This window comes from Rhea pennata, chromosome 8 (genome assembly GCF_028389875.1).
Source record: "Rhea pennata isolate bPtePen1 chromosome 8, bPtePen1.pri, whole genome shotgun sequence".
NCBI classification, from domain to species: domain Eukaryota; kingdom Metazoa; phylum Chordata; class Aves; order Rheiformes; family Rheidae; genus Rhea; species Rhea pennata.
Genome location: NC_084670.1, coordinates 12,980,421 through 12,998,039, shown reverse-complemented (window position 1 = coordinate 12,998,039; position 17,619 = coordinate 12,980,421). Strand labels below are relative to the sequence as shown.

The 17,619-nt window shown below is 39.4% G+C and overlaps 1 protein-coding gene across 4 annotated transcripts in view; it reads left to right on the top strand.

The window, feature by feature from the left end:
- PTPRF (protein tyrosine phosphatase receptor type F) overlaps nucleotides 1-17,619 on the top strand; it is a 386,501-nt gene that overhangs the window by 7,548 nt on the left and 361,334 nt on the right. Inside the window, exon 2 of one of the 4 annotated variants that reach the window (XM_062581929.1) lies at nucleotides 502-572. The exons of the other annotated variants lie outside the window; for them this stretch is intronic. The gene's annotated coding sequence lies outside the window, so the exon portion shown is untranslated. The remainder of the gene's footprint in view (nucleotides 1-501; nucleotides 573-17,619) is intronic. 4 annotated transcript variants of the gene reach the window in all.

The following is a 17,619-nucleotide window of genomic DNA, read 5'->3' as shown; positions in this document are numbered from 1 at the left end:
ACTTTTCACCTGTGTACAGGAGAAAAGCACAAACATGTAACATGCACCTTGATGATAAAACTTCAACAGCTTTATAGAAGCAAGCTGTTACTCCTGATAATTGTGCTTGGCTCCCGCTATGCTTCTTACCTAAAGCTTTTACTTTGTAAACACTGTAATAATAATAAAGCGTGCTGTTATAATACCTCAGTGACCATCTTTGCTTATATCTTTGGAAGAAGTAGAGTGCATAATTAATTCCAGGAAGGAGGAGTTCTGAAGGACGGTGTGGCAACAGGCTGTGATGCTCTCTTTATTTCCCTTCTCACCTCCACCCACCATTTGTCATAAAGCTGGACCTCTCTTAAGATGCACATTTTTTCTGCAGAGTGATTAAAGACTTCTCCATTGGCCAAAACAACCTAGATAGATGGGCAAATGCTGGGATCAACATTTGGACTCAAGAACTTTAAACTGTCTTTAAATGCACTAGAAATCATCAATTGTATTTTATTTCTTTAGATCATCAGCTGTTCAAGACAAGCACCATGGACATTGTGCAGCAGTTATGTTGCTAGGAAGTATTTGTAAATGTAAGTTTGAGTTCACTATATATATATTATATATAAATTTTTTCTATATAAAGTTTCTTATTAAACTTTGAAGAGTAGTGCTTGTAAAACTGGTGGCATTTTTGATACTGTTAAGCATCATGTACACAGAGCAAGTGAGGGATCTCCTGATCTCCTATTTTTTTTTCCTGTTTTTTAATGTCTTTGAGCCTGTAGCTCTATTTTGAGTTGTTTTTGCATGTTATGAGTACTGCAGACACTCTGTTTTTGATGCTTAGGTGATAGGGTGCGCTAATGCAACTCTGTAGGTTATAAATTGAGGATGAGCTCTTAGATATTGGCTTTCTTTGTGTCTGAAATGAGTTAACAGTCTCTCGGATTCTAGTTACACAGTGTAATTAAAATAAACACTATAATGCTAATCATTTATGTATTTTTGCCTGTGGGTGAAGTTTTAAATTAGAAGTAGCTATACTCTGGTGGAAGTGGATTTTTTTATTATTATTATAACATTGCCTGTTTCCAGTCTGGTAATATTTCTGTGAGAGTGCATAAAAAATATTGCTAGGCAGATTTGTTTTTGTTTTTTATTACCTAATTGTATATTCTAGTAACAATGTAATTATTGCTTTTAACAAAAACTGCCCGACTTGAGTGTTTAATTCCGTCAGACTCAAGCAGTTACTGATGAGGTGATAAATGATAGGTTGTATGTATAAGTGGATTTGCAATTATCTGCTGCTTGGGGGGGGGGAATGTTTTGTTTTTGTCCAATGACTAATGTTGAAAATCAAAGCAGTGCACCAGATGTCTTTTCTAATAACTTCAAGGTCTCTCTTGTATGGAGGAGGGTTTCAACTGAGTTTGTCTCTTGGCTTTGAAGTTTCTCTCGCTTGTTAATGCAGCACTTCTCTAAATCTTCTATTCTGGACTTCTTCGTGGATGGGTTTTATGGAATACCTCATTTCCCAACCTTTCGTGCTTCTAATAGCTCTTCATTCATCAGACGGCTAGATGTGCTACTGGATTTTTATAGTGCGTGAGAGCTTCTATTCACTTCTGTTTGTTTAATAGAATTAAAATAAGAATAAGTGTTTCTCTTTATTTGTTGATGTCTGATTAGGAATTAGTAGAAGAGACTGACTCACTGGTGTGATTAACGTTAGGTTTCCTTTCTCTTGTATGAAAGGCCTCATTGTCTGAGTCTTTTCCTCCATAGTGCTCTGCCTAATCCCGCCGAAATCACTGTAACAACAACAGCGTTTGAGGCTCTTCTGCTAATTTTCCTGCATATTTAATAAGACGGTTGAGAAAATACTTCTCCTTGAAGGAGCAGTTGTTTCCAGTGCTGATTCTGCTGCCACATTGTAGAGGTCTGTGGTGGCTTGCTAATAAGGTGGGCATTGGTTCTGGGGGAGAGAGGAAAGGTTCCTCTGCAATCTGAAAACTGATCCAATTTATATTACATTTGGCTTTCAAATCTAGACCTGATAGAGTTTAGTTAGCCCTGCCTGTCACCTTTCTGCAGCCACAGTTAGAAGAGGTGAGCTGCACAGACCTGCTTTTAATAAAGGTGTTTTTTTTCCCCCCAGAATTTGTTAGATAAGCCTTCTCTAATTACTGATATTGCACTTCTGCAAAGAGAGTTTTTGAAATTGCTCAGTGTATGTTTTTAAACTCAGTTTTTTTTAAGTTTTATGTTTGTAGAAATTAGAGTAATGTAAAGATTTAAATCTTGTAAAATACATAGCAAAAACTTACAGTAGACGACTTTCTTCTTTTGAAAGAGGAACAAAATACCCCTTGCCCCAAACGTATACTAACCTTTCTTTTCTTTTGAATCAAATTGTCATTCCAAGGTCTCTAAGTGATTTAAAAATGTGAAGTAATCTCCCTTGAGGAATCTATTAAAAATTATTTGGTTCACTGAACATTCAGCGCACGTTCATTCCTGGAATCCATTACATGCCTTTAGAGAGACTTTCAAAAACGTCTCTCTCAAACTTGGTCTGAGTTTTGTCCCTCTGGCAGGTGGGCGTGAGGGAATTTCATAGCTTTATATTTGTAACAGCAGTGTGCAGAATTAATATTGATTTATTATAGCTGTGTGCTAGCATCACAGTATCTGGGGTCATATATCAGCTCTGCTTTTTGGTGGCAGCTTTCCACATTCCTTCGGTTGAGGCCTGTAGTCGTAGGCTCTGGAAATAATTGGGAGATACTGGCCTTTGTTTTGTTTTGAATTCAATTTTTAAAGCTTTATACCGAGAATTAAACTCCTACCAGCTTGAATTGGTGCATAAATTCTTGTTGAATGGCGACAAATGTTGTTAGAAGTACATGAAATTAAGCTGCATTTTAATCCTGGGTTTGGTATTTGTTTTCATTACCGTTGTGAGACCCTGAGAGCATTCTACACATGCAGTTTGTGCGGTAGATCGACACGGTCTTGTTCTGGTAACTCCGAATGGTTAAGCCTGGGCGACGCCGTGTTTGTCTGCTGCGTTCCCGCTTCCCGCACCGTTGTGTGCTCCGCTGTGTTTCGTTTCCCTACGCTTGGTGTAGGTTTGCCGATACCCCTTCGAGCACGTTGCCTTCGTGTGCTGAAGGGAGTTGTTGTGTTTATTCCTATGAAGCAGAGAGATTTCTTTTGGACGAACTTTCTGATGCCGTCAGCCAACGACGGAGCGTGTGACACCTGCCGCGTGTGCTGGTGTGCAGATGTTAATAGCTGCTCAGGCCTCCTGCAGGCCCTGAGGTCGGGTAGGGACTTAAAGAAAACGCAGATAACGGATAGTCCCTCAGGATACGCAAGTTTATTTGATTAACCCACCCGAACTGCAGCATTCAAGGGCAATTAAATATTTGGACAGTCAGCAGTCCCGTTAGTCATGTCTCATTAGGCGGTGGCCTCCGTTTGGAGTTTTCTGCTCCGTTTTCTGCTCCGTTTTCTGCTGTTGTGAAGTCTCGAGCGTTCGCGAAACGGAGCTTGGAGCGTGTGGCGCTCACCGCTTCGAGGAAAACAGCGTGTGAGTTTGGAGGCCGCGCTAAGCCCCGGCTTCGGGAGTTGCTGGGCAGAATACGTGTTTCTGAAGGAGCCCTGCATAACTTTATCATCTGCTTCTCTGGGATGAGCTGGTTTGGAGTGGGAGGGGATTGGAGGCAGGGGAGAAAATTGTTAGTCGCTAATTACCAACACCATAAAGGCTAGCTGGTAGATAAAGTTACTAACCTGTGCAGAGATAGTAATACTGCCCTGAGAAGTGCAGAAAAACTTGTTAAAATCTGGTCTCCTGCATTAACTACATATCGCAATGATGAATTAAATGAAATAGCAGCAAGCTGAGATCATTCTGATTCTTCGAGAAGTTCTTAAAATCAGAACAAGTATTGCACTGGAAGAGGCATAACATGGTTATCCAAATTCCTTGCGATGGAATCAATTTTACATGAGTCTGTGTTAATGGTCTAAAAACTCATTCGTTTCCTCATCAGTAACTTGACCAGTATTTTAATATAAAAGACTTTTTTTCTTTTTTTAATCTTGGGGAGTTTTGTTTTGCAATGAATATTGCAGCCAGCTGTAAAATTGTTCAGTTTTGGAACTGCTGTGGTTTTGATGCAGTGTCTGTTGTAAGAAAGTAAAATCCCTGTAACAATGATGATGCTTTCAATTGTTTTATTTCCATTTTGATTCAAGCGAAGGGAAGCAGGTGTTTATTATGCTAAAGAAGTTAGTCTTGCCCCTTTTTCTGAAGGACTGCTGTAACTTTCCATATTATGACTAGTAAAAATCCTACCCTTGTGAAAATCCGAGGAAAATAAGGAGGTGACTGGCTGCTGGCATTCTGACTTGGTTCAGAGCATTTCTGGGCGCATTATTGTGGCTTTTCTGGTAGAAGCATGGCTGGAAAATTTTATGGGAACACAGGTCAGTACAAAAAAAAAATCCCTCCTGGGATTAAAATGTCATTTAAAAAATGCTGATTATACCTTTCTGTCTATTCTGACAAGAAAAAAAGCATGATTATAATGTATTTTCATTTTGTGAGTGACTAGGCAGGACTCAGCTCTGAAATTCCTGGTTTTGGCGTGTCAAAATCATGCATAGTATTAACTTAAAATCAGTTTTGATAATTCAAATATTTATCTGGAAAATTAATGGGAACTTTAAGAGTAATGTGCTATTCTTCTCAATGTGCTTTCCCCCCTGAAATTACTGCAATATAAGTATTTTAAATTGAAAATGAATCTTAAACTTTGATTCTGAAATGACCTTCAAACAGGTAAACTGTGTCTTTGTCCTCAAAGTCAAAAATATTTTGGTTAATCAAGCTAATACATTAGTTTTTATAGTAGTTTGCTGTGAAACAAATGTATTTCCTAGGTGTGCTTAAAGGTAAGTGTTTCTTGCAGATTTTCTTTGCTTTATCTCTTCACATAATTGTTTTATGCATTTGCATATAATCTTAATTAAATTGTTTCTGCATGATTGCTAAAGCATCTCTGAATAGGTGGAGAGAGCTTTGTATGGACCAATGGTTTCATGATTCAATATCAGTCCTTTGAGTTGGAGAAGTTCACAGTTACAATATGAAGCAGTTGTGTAATCTGTTCGCAGTGGTGCAAGAGGACGACAGCAGGGCGTTGCTCTGTGTGTATGTAGAGACACACAATTGTTTGAGACTTCAGAAAGGAAAATAAAATAGTGTTTTTTTTTTTTTCCTTTTTTTTTTCCTTTTTTGAGTGTCTCAAACTTGACTAAATGATGAGCGGATCAATTTTTGTAGTGTGGTGTTCTCTCCTAATAGAGTAACCATGGGTTTTCTGCTCTCGCCTTGGTCAAGGTGTGTGGCTGCCACAGCTAATGACGCTGTGTGTTTGTCAGGTTGTCACGCTTGTTGACGCTGCTAGACGTTTCCAGAAGGGTTTTCCAGCTCTAGCCACACTGCTGTGTGGATACCTGGAAATCAGTGACTTCAGAGGAGGCTTAACATAAAGGGAATTGTCAATGTGAAGGTAACTGAGGATACCAGCTCAGCCTGACAGCCATGGGCTCCCATTTCCAAGCATTCCCAGTAACTTCAGCTATGCACAGGAAAGCTAAGTGAGCTACAGATGAGCTGAAGAAACTCTGGGTGGATGTGTGCCCTCTTGTCTTGCTTTATAGTGGATTTTTTTTTTTGAGGGATGAAGAAGACAGAGTTTTCTGCTACCACATTTTTCAGATCTTTATTTGAAAGTGTTTTAAACAAGGGACATCAGAAGCTGAGATACAAAGCAACCTTTTGAAGTTAAAAGTGGATCTGCATGAAAATGAACTGCATGTCTGTGAGAAGAGTCAAGTGTGAAAGGATAGGATAGTTTCACTAAATGAATTTGATAGTCTGAATAAGTGTGGCGAGGCAGAGAGCAGAATCTGGAAAGGTCAGGACTGAGCATGTGACTCCAGATGAGGTGATGAAAAGACATGAAAGGAATCGAGAGGAAATGCCTTGGTTTACATTTTTTTGCTTAGAAGTTATTTATTTATTTATTTTGGTGGATGGTGGTTGTAAAAAAGAACTTAGAAGCTTGCTGCAGAGCGGCAGGGAGTCCAACTCCTCGAGGATCTTGTACCTTTTTTGTTCAACTTTTGTGGGGTTTCAAATAGCTCAAAGATCAAAGACCAAAAAAACTTTGTTACATGTGCAGTCCTGTTAGTAAGATTGCTGTATCCTAAATGCTCTATTCAGTTAAGCACTTCAGCAGCTTTTTCTCTCAAGTACACAGCTTTTTTGTTATTGCTGGCTCATTTTCAGTAATCCAAGTAACTTGCAGATTTTAACTAAAATTATTTGAAAAATTTTTTCCATGTCCCTGATACCACACAATCTAGATCATCTTCTGATGCAGTATCTGCATTCAGTGCAAATAAATGTGAAGTGATGCATGCTGGAAGCAGAAAACTGGACTTCTGATGCAAAATGGTAGACTCTAGAGCTGACCACTAGCTCCTGTGATGAGGTCCTGAGACTGCTGTCAGTCTCATGAAACAATCCGCTGTATGCTTAGTAGTGATCAAAGAAACCATATCAAATCTTATGCGATACTGTGAAAGGAGTAGATAAAACACGTAACATTACTATGCTATGTCTAAACCCATGTTATGTCCATACATTGAATAATGTTTCGTCTCCCCTTCCCTTCATCTCAGGAAGAAGGTAGTATAGTAACCTCGAAAAGGCTTGGAGAAAAGCAACATAGATGACCAGAAATCTGGAGTGGTTTCTGAGTGAGGAATGACTGAGTAGGCTGGGACTTCTCAGTCAGTGAAAGGGATGATGGAAGAAGAATATGATAGAGGCCTGTGAAATCGGGGTGATTTGGAGAGGGTTTAACTGTTTTGTCTCCCAGTGTCAGAGCAAGAGAATGTCAAATTGGTAGGAGCCAGGTTCAGACCCAGTAAAAGGAAGTAGATCTTTGTACATTAGGTGGTAATCCTGCGGAGCTCCTTGCCAAAGGACACCATGGTGTCAAAAAGTTTGTGGGCTCAAGAGGAGGCTGGACGAATATTGGAAAAGATCTATTGAGGTCTACTAAACAGGCCTTTGTTTCTTGAACCTACTTTCCAGTAGGTGATCAAGATGCTTGGTCTTCCAGCATCCTGAAGAACAGCATATCAGATTACTCGAGTGGCCTACCCTTGCTGTTGTCTGATCATTAAGGGCAAAGCCCTCATGTATCAGAAGACAATATTCCTTCCACATCGGTGATTTGTTCTGTGTAGATTCTGATGAAAGTGGTTTTCTTTTCTTCTTTTTTTTTTTTTTTGAGTTGTCCTTGTGCAGGATGTGGCCGATGCACATTGATACTTGTGCTTTCCTGTGCACTCCGTGGTGCCATGGGAAGGACCGAGTTGAATAATATTAACAGCAGCCAAGAAGGGGAGAGTTCCTGTTCCCAGTTGCTGCAACTTACCTTGTGCTTTTTTGGTATTGGGCCATTTTGTTGAAGCAGCAGAAAAATAACCTAAAAGGAGGGAGACAAAGAGCTGAATAGTTTTCTGTTGGTTATTGGGTTAAAGCAGTTAATAGAAAGGTGCAGCCAATGCCCGAGGGGACAGTGACGGAGAAGGGTGCAAGCCTTCCCTTGTGTACCGGCAGCAAGCAGCGAGATAGCTTAACTGTCTCCGGAGCCCTAGCCGCAGGGCGCAGCCCGCCTGTCTCCTGGCTGGCTGGTCTTCATCTGCTTGTGCTGGCTCTGGTGGTTTTTAGAGCCTCCTGTGAGTTGCTGTAACTCAGTAAACCGAGAGGAAAGCTGTCGAATACGCTGTTTGTTTCTTAGCAGGCTGCAGGAGATCACAAAGGGTGTTCTTGCAGGGCCTGGCGCCAGCACCGGGTAGGCAGCAGCAGTGCCCAAACAGGCTCAAGCAGTCCCCTGAGCGGTGACGGTAACCTCCCTCGCAGAACCAGGCTGCTGCTAATGCAGGTTTGGAGCCGCTGCCCACGATGCGGAAGAAACAGGATCTCCTCGTTGTCCGAAATGCATAAGCAGCATCGTTGCCTGTTGTGGCGATCTTTGGGTGTTTTAGCGTGAAAAGGGTATCCGAGAGTGCGGCTAAGCTGAAATTATTTACTCACTTTTACATTGAGGGAAGGATTAGGAAATGTGTTCTGAAAGAAATGTGAAGAAGTTGCGATGGTTTGAATTCAGTAGGGAATAGAATTTCTTTACTGGATTCTGTGGGAGGCATGTGATAGCATCGAGATTTAACTTGCTGAGGGAGTAGGGAAAGCTAATTCTTCTGGTTTTGTGAGAGTGGTTTGTTTTCTGTTCTATTAGAATGAATGCTTTTGTATACAAAATGCTGATTAAGATCCTAAAACATTAATCATGTGTAAAAGTGCAGCACTTGCAAGCAGGCATATTTGTTTTAAAAGCAAATGTATTGAAGAATGTTTGCTTGCTAAACCATGTCTTGGGGTTCCTCCTTTTGCCATTAGACCCCCAAAAGGCAATGGAAGCAGTGATCTGCAACGTCTTTTTATTTTATCAAATAATAAGAAAAAAGAAAACAACCCACTATACTAAATAGAAAAGAAGAGCTGTCTTTAGCTGAAAGGCATTATTTTGAGTATTCTAGAAGTTACGAAAAATAACTCTGGAAGATAAAAGGATATTTATGTTTTAATTCTTCTAAGAGAACCTAACATTTGAGATTGATGGGAAAAATGTGTTTATTTAAAAAAATATGCTGGAATATTCATGCTCTCCAATCATTCTGCAAATATCTTGTCTTCCTAGGGAGATCTCTCTACCTTACATCTTTCAAAAGAGATTTGTTTTACCTAGTCTACTTAGCACTATGTGTCAGAAGAATTTTTCTTTTAGGGACAGACCAGTAAAATGTCATTTATTTTTTTTTCTCGTTATCATTTTAGTACAGGCAGGTCAGTAGCTCTTTTGTTCCAGAGCCAGAAAATTTTCATGATTTTGCAAGGTTGTGTAGATAGGCATACCTGTGGCCTGCTTTTCAACAGATTCAACAGTGTTCTGAATTCTTGCAAACTTAAGTTTTGTTTTTAGAAAGCTTTACAGTTTCTAAAACACTTCTAATTCAGTACATCTAACTAGATGATGTTCATTAATAGCTTTTCTATTCAGTAAAGTTTATACATAAAGCTCATTCTGGAATGGTGCTATTAAGTAATTGACTTGTTTTTTTCAATTTCTATCTGGTGACCCAACTTTTAAAATCTTTACTGAAATAACGTTTAAAATCATAATCTTATTTCTTTAAAGATTAATTCAATTAATTTATAGATTATGGAGGAAAATGTTGCATTATGGGAGAAACATACGTAGCTTTGATGATGAATTTTGGAAATGTCGGTATGAATATAGGCATGGCACTGGTGATATAAGGTGATTGTAGAAACTGAGCTCATCTTGTTTAGATCTTAGTGCATATACTTTAGGACTGTGGATATTAGAATAGGTAAAGCAGGCTACATAAATGGAAATATATTTAAAGTGGTGCAGGATAAAAACATTATCTCTGTGTATTATTTTGGTCATAGTCACAGCTTTGTAAAACTTAAACTATTTAATGGAGAGAAAGGGCCATGCTAACTTTCACAATAGTTAAGAGATTAATTTAAGGAGAAATTGCTCATTAAAATGCAGAAAGGTTCATGTCTGAAATCAGTCACTTCTTCCATATCTAATCTACTGTGTTTGCAGAAGTGCTGGGAAGTAACTGTTAGTTTATGTCAAAGCTGTAATTTACTTTGCAGGAATAGCATATTGCAGCATGATTTTTCTAAAGAGTCCACATGTCCAGTTGAACACTGCATCACTTTGGGCTGAGGCTTAAAATGTTAGACTGGAGGTAGAAATGACTTTGAAGGGCCCCTCTATCCTGAAACCTTTCTCGACAAAAGATTCCATCTAACTATCTCAAAGTCTTTGGCAAGAATGTGTGATCATGCTTCCTTGTAGATGAGGTGAGCCCATTAACAAGACCTGACTGACAGATGCGGTGGTGGAACTGTCTCCGCAGCGGAGAGTCCAGACAGTTCCAGTCTCCTGTGGACTCTAGAAATGGGGCCGCTGTCCTTTTGAAGGTGTAGCCTGTAATAGCCTTAGCGATAGACTTAGCCTTTCAAATGCTGCTTTTTGCCACAGTCATGGCCTGGAGGGGCATGGCACACCTTGATGTCAGTCACAGATCTCCAACTTGATTTTCACCTGGAATGTGCCCTGGTTCATTTCTTCGTCTGGGTAACTGGCTGGTGATGAGTAACTTGCAACTTAGCCATTTCTTCCATGTTGAAAATAGTCCTTTTTCTTTTATTTCTTAGTGAACTGTGAGAAGTGGCAATTAAATCCAAATCTCTACCTACATTTAGTTGGGGCAAATTTGAATTGATTTCTGATTATCTTGGTGTTTTGGATGTTTTCATCAAATGGATGCATTTAACAGTCTTCAGTCCATTTTGTCCTAGAGGGCATGCTTGGAGGGAAGAAACTGGCTTTTCTGATGACAGTTTGCCTAGTGATAGTTATCCAGCTGTACTGCAAGGACTGTGTGTGTCTGCATGCTAGCCACATTGCCCCTAGTTAGCAGGATTTGGTAAAGGTGTCCTCTTGCATTTACACTGGTGAGGCTTTGATTACTCTGTATTTCTGGGCATCCCTTCATGGGCTTTGGGCTCATCGTTATACCATGCGTTGAGCATGGCAGATAGCAGCAGCCTTCTCAACTGGGAGCCAGGAGAGGTCTGTGCTCTCTTGGCTGATTGGAACAGGAGATTAATGAACACTTTTTTCCTTCCTCATCCTTGTGCTTCAGAGCTTAAGCTTGCTAGTGAAACCTAGATGTCAGGACAGCTTTTTCTGTCTACATGACCAGGCCTGGTTGGTAAATCTCAAGGTAGCCCTTGTTGCATAGAGCAACGATACACAGCAGCTCTCAGAATGGTTAACAACTTAGACTAGAGGCTGTGTTAGGAGATGGTCTCCATGGGGTGGTTTGGAGGGTGTTCTCTGAAGTGCTCTTCATGCTTTTTGCAGGAGTGTTTCTGCCCTGATGAGAGCAGCAGGCAGCCTCTGTTAGCTGCACTTGCCCCTTCCTGAGCACTGAGCCATGGCAGAGCGTCTTGGCGCAAGCCTGTGCTTGGCAGGGCTATGCTGAAATTTTATTCCCACGAAGGGCGACTTTTGAGACTCTCCAGAAAGTTGTATGTGTGAGGCATTGCTCCCAGGCACGCACAGTACAAATGAACATGTGGACTTCTGGTTAAAGATAGAAAGAGAAGTCACTTGCCTTGTAAGTGAGATCCTTGAAGGTGTGCAGACCATGCATGCTCATTTCTTCTCCTTTTTCCTCCTGGAACTGCAGGAGGAACCGAGGGCGTAAAGTATATCCCAGCCCCAGCCCGTGTGCCATGCCAGTGAGTGTATGCAGAGCTACTGCTACTCACCCATGCTGCTACATCTGAAGGGTCTCTTGGCTCTGAATGCTTTGTGGTTGTCCAGCTTTTGAAGGTAATTGTGGGCTACTCTTCTGAAAACCCTGGTTTCCAGTTAAGTTCTCAGTAACTGATTCTCTGTCAGACATGCTCCTTCTCAAGTCTGTGGATCTGCAGCTGCAGTGTATATGCACAGGGATTTCACTGCTGCTCCTTTTCACCTCTGTTGCTAATTTCAAAGGTTATTTGTAGCTAACAATTTGTTACAAGGAGTACTAGAGGAAGTGAAACATTGGCTGATCATATATTTCTTCATTTTTGCCTGGAAAACAGCATTTGACTCATTCACAGCATGATGCAAAATACTTATAATTCTTCAAATGCTTGCAAATACGTCTTGCAACCAGCAGTATAAGCAGTGTCTTAAGCCATGTGGAGTAGCTTAATCTATTTGAAACTGTTCTCTGGGTAGCTTTTTGATATTATCAGTGCAGAAGCCTGACTCAGGGCAATTCCATCAATAATGTCACAAACTTTTCAAGTAAAAGACTTCCAAACTTGTCAAAAATACTTCCACTGAAATAGTTGTTCTCCAGATCTCATACTCCAGTAATACTTTGTAAATAAATAAATAAAAATCAAACTGTTTTATCAGAAGCTTTATATATGCTACATAAGGAATTAGAAATGATATTAGAACGGGTGGACAATAATGGTCTGTGGCTGGGAAATCTCCACATGAGAGACTGATTTGCATCAAAAAAGGCAAGTCATAATGGGTGTAATAATGTAGAATATAATAAGTTATTTAGGGAATGTAGATCAAGACTGTTCTTGTGTTGTGAAATAAAAATGAAATGTGAAAGAAAACTCAAAATTGATGAAAGAGAACTCTCTTTTACAGTGTGCGTAGGAAGACCTTAAGACCTGTTTGTATGGGAAGTTGGTTGAGGCCAGCAAACTTGAAAGCTCAGAAGAGGATTAGATGCTTATATGGAAATTGGGAGTTGTGAAAACACTTTGGGAAGAAACGGAATGCCACATCCTGGCATTTTTGAGTAATTTCTAACTGTTAGAAGATCAGGATGAAGCTTACACTTATAGGGAGTGTTTTCTCTGCTGGAGGTACTTGTATCTTCCCCCCAAACCTGTAGTGTCTGGAGAAGATGAGCAGTGGCTGGGCAGGCTTTGGGTCTGGTCCTGTCTTGCTCCTAGTTCCTGCTGAGGCTGTACATCTCATGCGCCTGCATGAGAACAGCAAGCTATGTTTCACAGACTACCATACTGGTAAAAATACTTGTTAGAGAACACAGCCTTTCCATGGGAAACTGGCAGACTATGTATTTGATAGGATTTTTATCTGCAATATGAATGTAATGGATTTTATAATTTAGTTTAATATTGGTATCTGATGTAGTTCCTGCTGAGTCAGTGCAGAGATATCCACTGACTTCTTTGGGATGTTAGGTCAAGTGCCTTAAAATCAATTCCTATATCCTTTGTTAACTACTGTATTTAAAGGTCTGATTTACCTGTGCTTGGTGGTTTTACACTGTTTAAGGAAAGTACCTCAAATGATTGGTAAGCAAGAATCTTGTATCGTGTTAGTCTTAGAGGAATTGCCCAATTAACAGGTTCCCAAAAGCCTGCCCAAAAGTCTTGCCCAGCCAGCAATATTTTTAGCAGTCCTTGTCTCTAAAGCATGCCACATAGAATCTTTTTGGCTGTAATTTACTACTAAAATCTGCTTTGTTTGAGAGCACTTTATTTCTCAGAACTGGGGCAAATGCTGAAGGTCATCTCAGAGGGGGAAAAAAAGTACTTTTAAGCCTTGAGGTTTAACCTTGGGAAATGTGATGGTAAAAACTCGATGTACCAGGCAGAACTAAGGTCGCGGTCACCCTTGCAAAAACTATCAAAGCAAGTGATGATTGAACAGAAAGGACAGGGGAATAAAAAACAGATGACTTGAAATGTGTGCAGTTGGTACATCAGTACATTAATCTCAAACCCGTGTGTCAGGTAATTAGAGTCCCTGGTCTATGGATGACAAAATGGAAGTATATAGATTTACGTTATCTGCAGCTGTTATTAATAAGTTCAGACAAAATTTAAGTCCTGTTTTTAAGACTGAATAGCAAATTGGTCTTGTATAGATATGTGAGAAAAATGTTTATGTATTTCTATAAAAAAAAAATGCGGGCTAATCAGCCCTTCAGAATAATACATTTAAAATTAATCTCCCTCAGCTAGTTTTCTGTGGAAACTGGAATCCTTGTAGCATAGTTTCCACCCTTCTGTTCGTTCCTCTTCCTACTTCTGTGCTGAAGTAACCTGAAAACCATTCTTGTATTTGAGAAGATTGCTAGACAAAAATCACTAGATTTGTGGCATGATTTGTGCCAAATGAATGGCAACAAGTTGTCAGAGTGCCTGCACTGTATTGCAATAGGAGTGTTCAGTAAATACCGTGAACAGTTCTGGTGCTGGTATTTATTTTTGTGGAATTCTAAAATCTCAGTTTCCAAATGTGCATGATTAAGAGAACAACATTTCAAGCATGCTAATAAAATGATCGTTACCATGGAAAGATGAGCTAGTTGTACACAGATTGGCTGGTCAAGTGCTGCAGAAAGGCATGGGAAGACAAGTGAAACAGTCAGTTACACTCTTAACTTCTGTTGTAAAAAGTTACTGAGCTCAGTATGGCACAAAACTCAAAAAAAAAAAAAAAAAAAAAAAATCCCCAAACAAACAAAAAGAACTGCCAGAGTTCTCACCCTCTGAAGTTTACACCTTGGTAGGCAAAATACTGTGCAGAAGCCTGGTACTAAATTACAGGGTAGTATTCTTCTGTTTGAACAATTTTTTGACGTTTATGTTTATTGATATGCATTAGTGTTTACGAGTTGTGCAAGAAAAAAAAGAGGGGATTTTGAATGGAGAGGGCAGATTCTTGACATTGTAGGAGGAGGTTCATGACTAATTGGCTCTTCAGCCTCTTCATCCCAGTGAAGAATGAACTTCAAAGGCAGCCACCTGCTAGGAAGTACGGTACTACTCAGCTTGCGTTTCTTTTCCTTGCTCTTGTTAAAGCTAGAAATACATGCTGCAATATTTGCTATTAAGAGACAAATTTAAAAAAAAAAATCAGGAATTTTCAGGCAGTGAACACATTGTTTCTTTTATTTGTTTTCTGCTAAAATAGATGTATTTTTTGATTACTTGATTCATTTCTGTTATGAAAATTGTAGTGCTTGGAAGAAAATAAATATTTACTCCAGTGTTTTGCTGAGAAATTCATGACCTTCAGCCAATTTGAGAGCTGCTCAGATTCTCTGTTTGGCCCTGGTGTAGAATTGCCTTCTACTGTTTATATTCATGTCTTGTCGAGTCCACACAGAGGTGTTCCACACAACAAGCTTGCAATATTTCCTACGGGAGACCATTCAACATGTTTTCAGCTTTCTGCTACTAATCTTGTTTGTGTGAGTGAACTCTCTCCTTAAATGGTCATTTAAGTCTCTCTCGTGGGTCTGGTTGCAATAGTGGGGCTTTAGAAAGGTTGTTACAAGGAAGCTTTCAGATGTTTATCCCTATTTTTTCCCTTTTTTAAAAATGTGTCTGCCTACTACCATATATTATTCTGAATAAGACCTGTCTCTTCCCGGTGGTATTTGCATCCATTTTAATATGGCAGACGTCTGTGACTTTTTTTTCTATTTGCTACCCAAAGTGGACGTATCTAACTGTTACTTCTCTCTTGCTTGATGTGGCATATTTTTGCATGTGCAGCCAAGGTTTCATTAATCTTTCTTGCTACCAAATCACACTGCAAACCTTGTAAGGATTTTTTGCCTCCTCAGTTTGTCACTCCCACTGAATATTTCTTTCAGACTATTTTCCTGTTGGATATCTTAGCTGCACTTTCCCAAGGCAAATCTTATTTTTAATTGCCTGTTTCTCAATGTTCTCTGTCCTCACTGAGGCTTACAACTCCTAATTTAGCATCATCCTTAGATTTCAAGAAGACACATTTTACTTCCAGTTCTGCATCATTAATTAAGGTTTTTAAATAAGAAAATATATAAGAAAACTTCCTGCATCTCTGTTAGATACTTTCGAAGACTTGGTATTTGGTTTTCATTTTCTTTCTTTCTCTATCTTTTTCTGGTGGTCTTTCATCCAGGGTTCAGTCCATGTCAAAGCCAGTTTGAATAATTTTGATAGGACATCATTTGTTATGATTTTATTTTACATCTAAATGTATTACTGTGTGCTTGTTATCAGTGAACTACAATTCTCTAAAAACTATCTTCATTAGACTTTATATAAATACTTTATAAAGTCTTTTTCTCCTTATTTCTTTTGAATTAAAATAATCATCTACTATAAATTAAGGGTTTTTTTCCTATATTAATAAAGTTATTCTTTTATGAGGAGTAGAAGTTGTTAGTAATAACAACAGTTTCCAGGATTTTTCTTCTCTGAAGTTGAAGTATAAGTATGTTTAATCTATAGGCATATTTCCAGTATTCCATGTCTCAAAACAATTGTTGCCTGTATTTACTAAGTTTGTTTATTTAATTTGTCTCTAATGACTCAACTCCTTGGAATAAATTGTGATATGAACTGGTTTTGCTATGTATGTCATAACATTTTTTTAAGGCTTTTAGCTGTAATTATTACTGCTCGTTTGTAATGGCTATCAATTGTCCTTTACAGAGGTAATACAGACAAAAGCAAAGAACTGTAGTAGTATGTATAACCAGGAGTACTTGCCAGAGAATACCTTTCTGTCATAGTTTTGATTTCTGTATGTTTGAGTGTGAGTGTTCTAGATCTCTGAAATGGTAGATTTCTTCTGGGATTCATTCATACTCTTTGCACGTTGTGTGGGTACACATAAATAAAAATAAGTTCCTAATTACATTCTAATTGTATAGCCTTTCCTTTATTTTCCCTTTTAGATTTTAAAAGGTGATCAGTGCAGCAAGCTACTTGAGTACTTGATTCCTCCTCCTTCATCATTTATTAATGGTCCAACCCACCCTTGTAATGGCCACAAAGCGTTAGCTCGTTTGGCTATTATACTGTGCTTATCTTTTCCTGCAGGCTGTATTGGACTGTATAATTCTTGTTAAGTTGTTCTCCTCTTTTTCTTGTCCAATACAGAGGCTTATTGAGGCTCAAATCTGGGCATATTGTCTCTGGAGTCTGTATTGATCACTTCTTGGTTCTTGCAGCCTTCCCTTTCAGAAGGTCTGGAATTACGAGGCTTTTGAATTACTTTGTAGATTGCACAGATTTGTTCCATACTCTTAATTCTTTCTTCCATTTGGCCTTAGTGTGCTTTTAATTCCATACAACTTTCATTCCTGGAATGAAATTCCAGGTTTCTGGTAGATTCTTTGAATAGTAGCTCCAAGTTCACTTGTGTGCCCAATCTGTGTAATTATTTGGCACCAAACTTTGTTCTTGTATCACAGAATCACAGAATGGGTAAGGTTGGAAGGGACCTCTGGAGATCACGTAGTCCAACCTCCCTGCTCAAGCAGGGTCACCTAGAGCATGTTAGACAGGGTTGCATCCAGGTGGGCTTTGAGTATCTCCAGAGAAGGAGACTCCACAACATGTCCGGGCAACCTGTTCCAGTGCTCTGTCACTCTCACAGGGAAAAAATTCCCCCTCACCTTCAGGCAGAACTTCCTGTGGTTCGGTTTGTGTCCGTTGCTTCTTTACCTGTTGTTGGGATGAAAAGAGTTTGTCCCTGTCCCCCTGACACCCTCCCTTCAGGTACTTATACACACTGATAAGATCCCCCCTCAGTCTTCTCTTCCCCAGGCTGAAGAGGCCCAGCTCTCGCAGCTGTTCTTCACAGGACAGATGCTCCAGCCCTCTGATCATCTTTGTAGCCCTACGCTGGACTCTCTCCAGTAGCTCCATGTCTCTCAAGTATCCCCAGTAATTTCTCCTTTTTGGTAGGAAGTAGATTCAGGATAGTTTTCCTTCTTGTTAAATGTCTCACTAGTCTAAGGAGTGACATGCTACCTTTATCTTTGCTATCCATTTAGTTTTTCGTTACCAACAAGAAACTAGTCTAACTGAAAAGC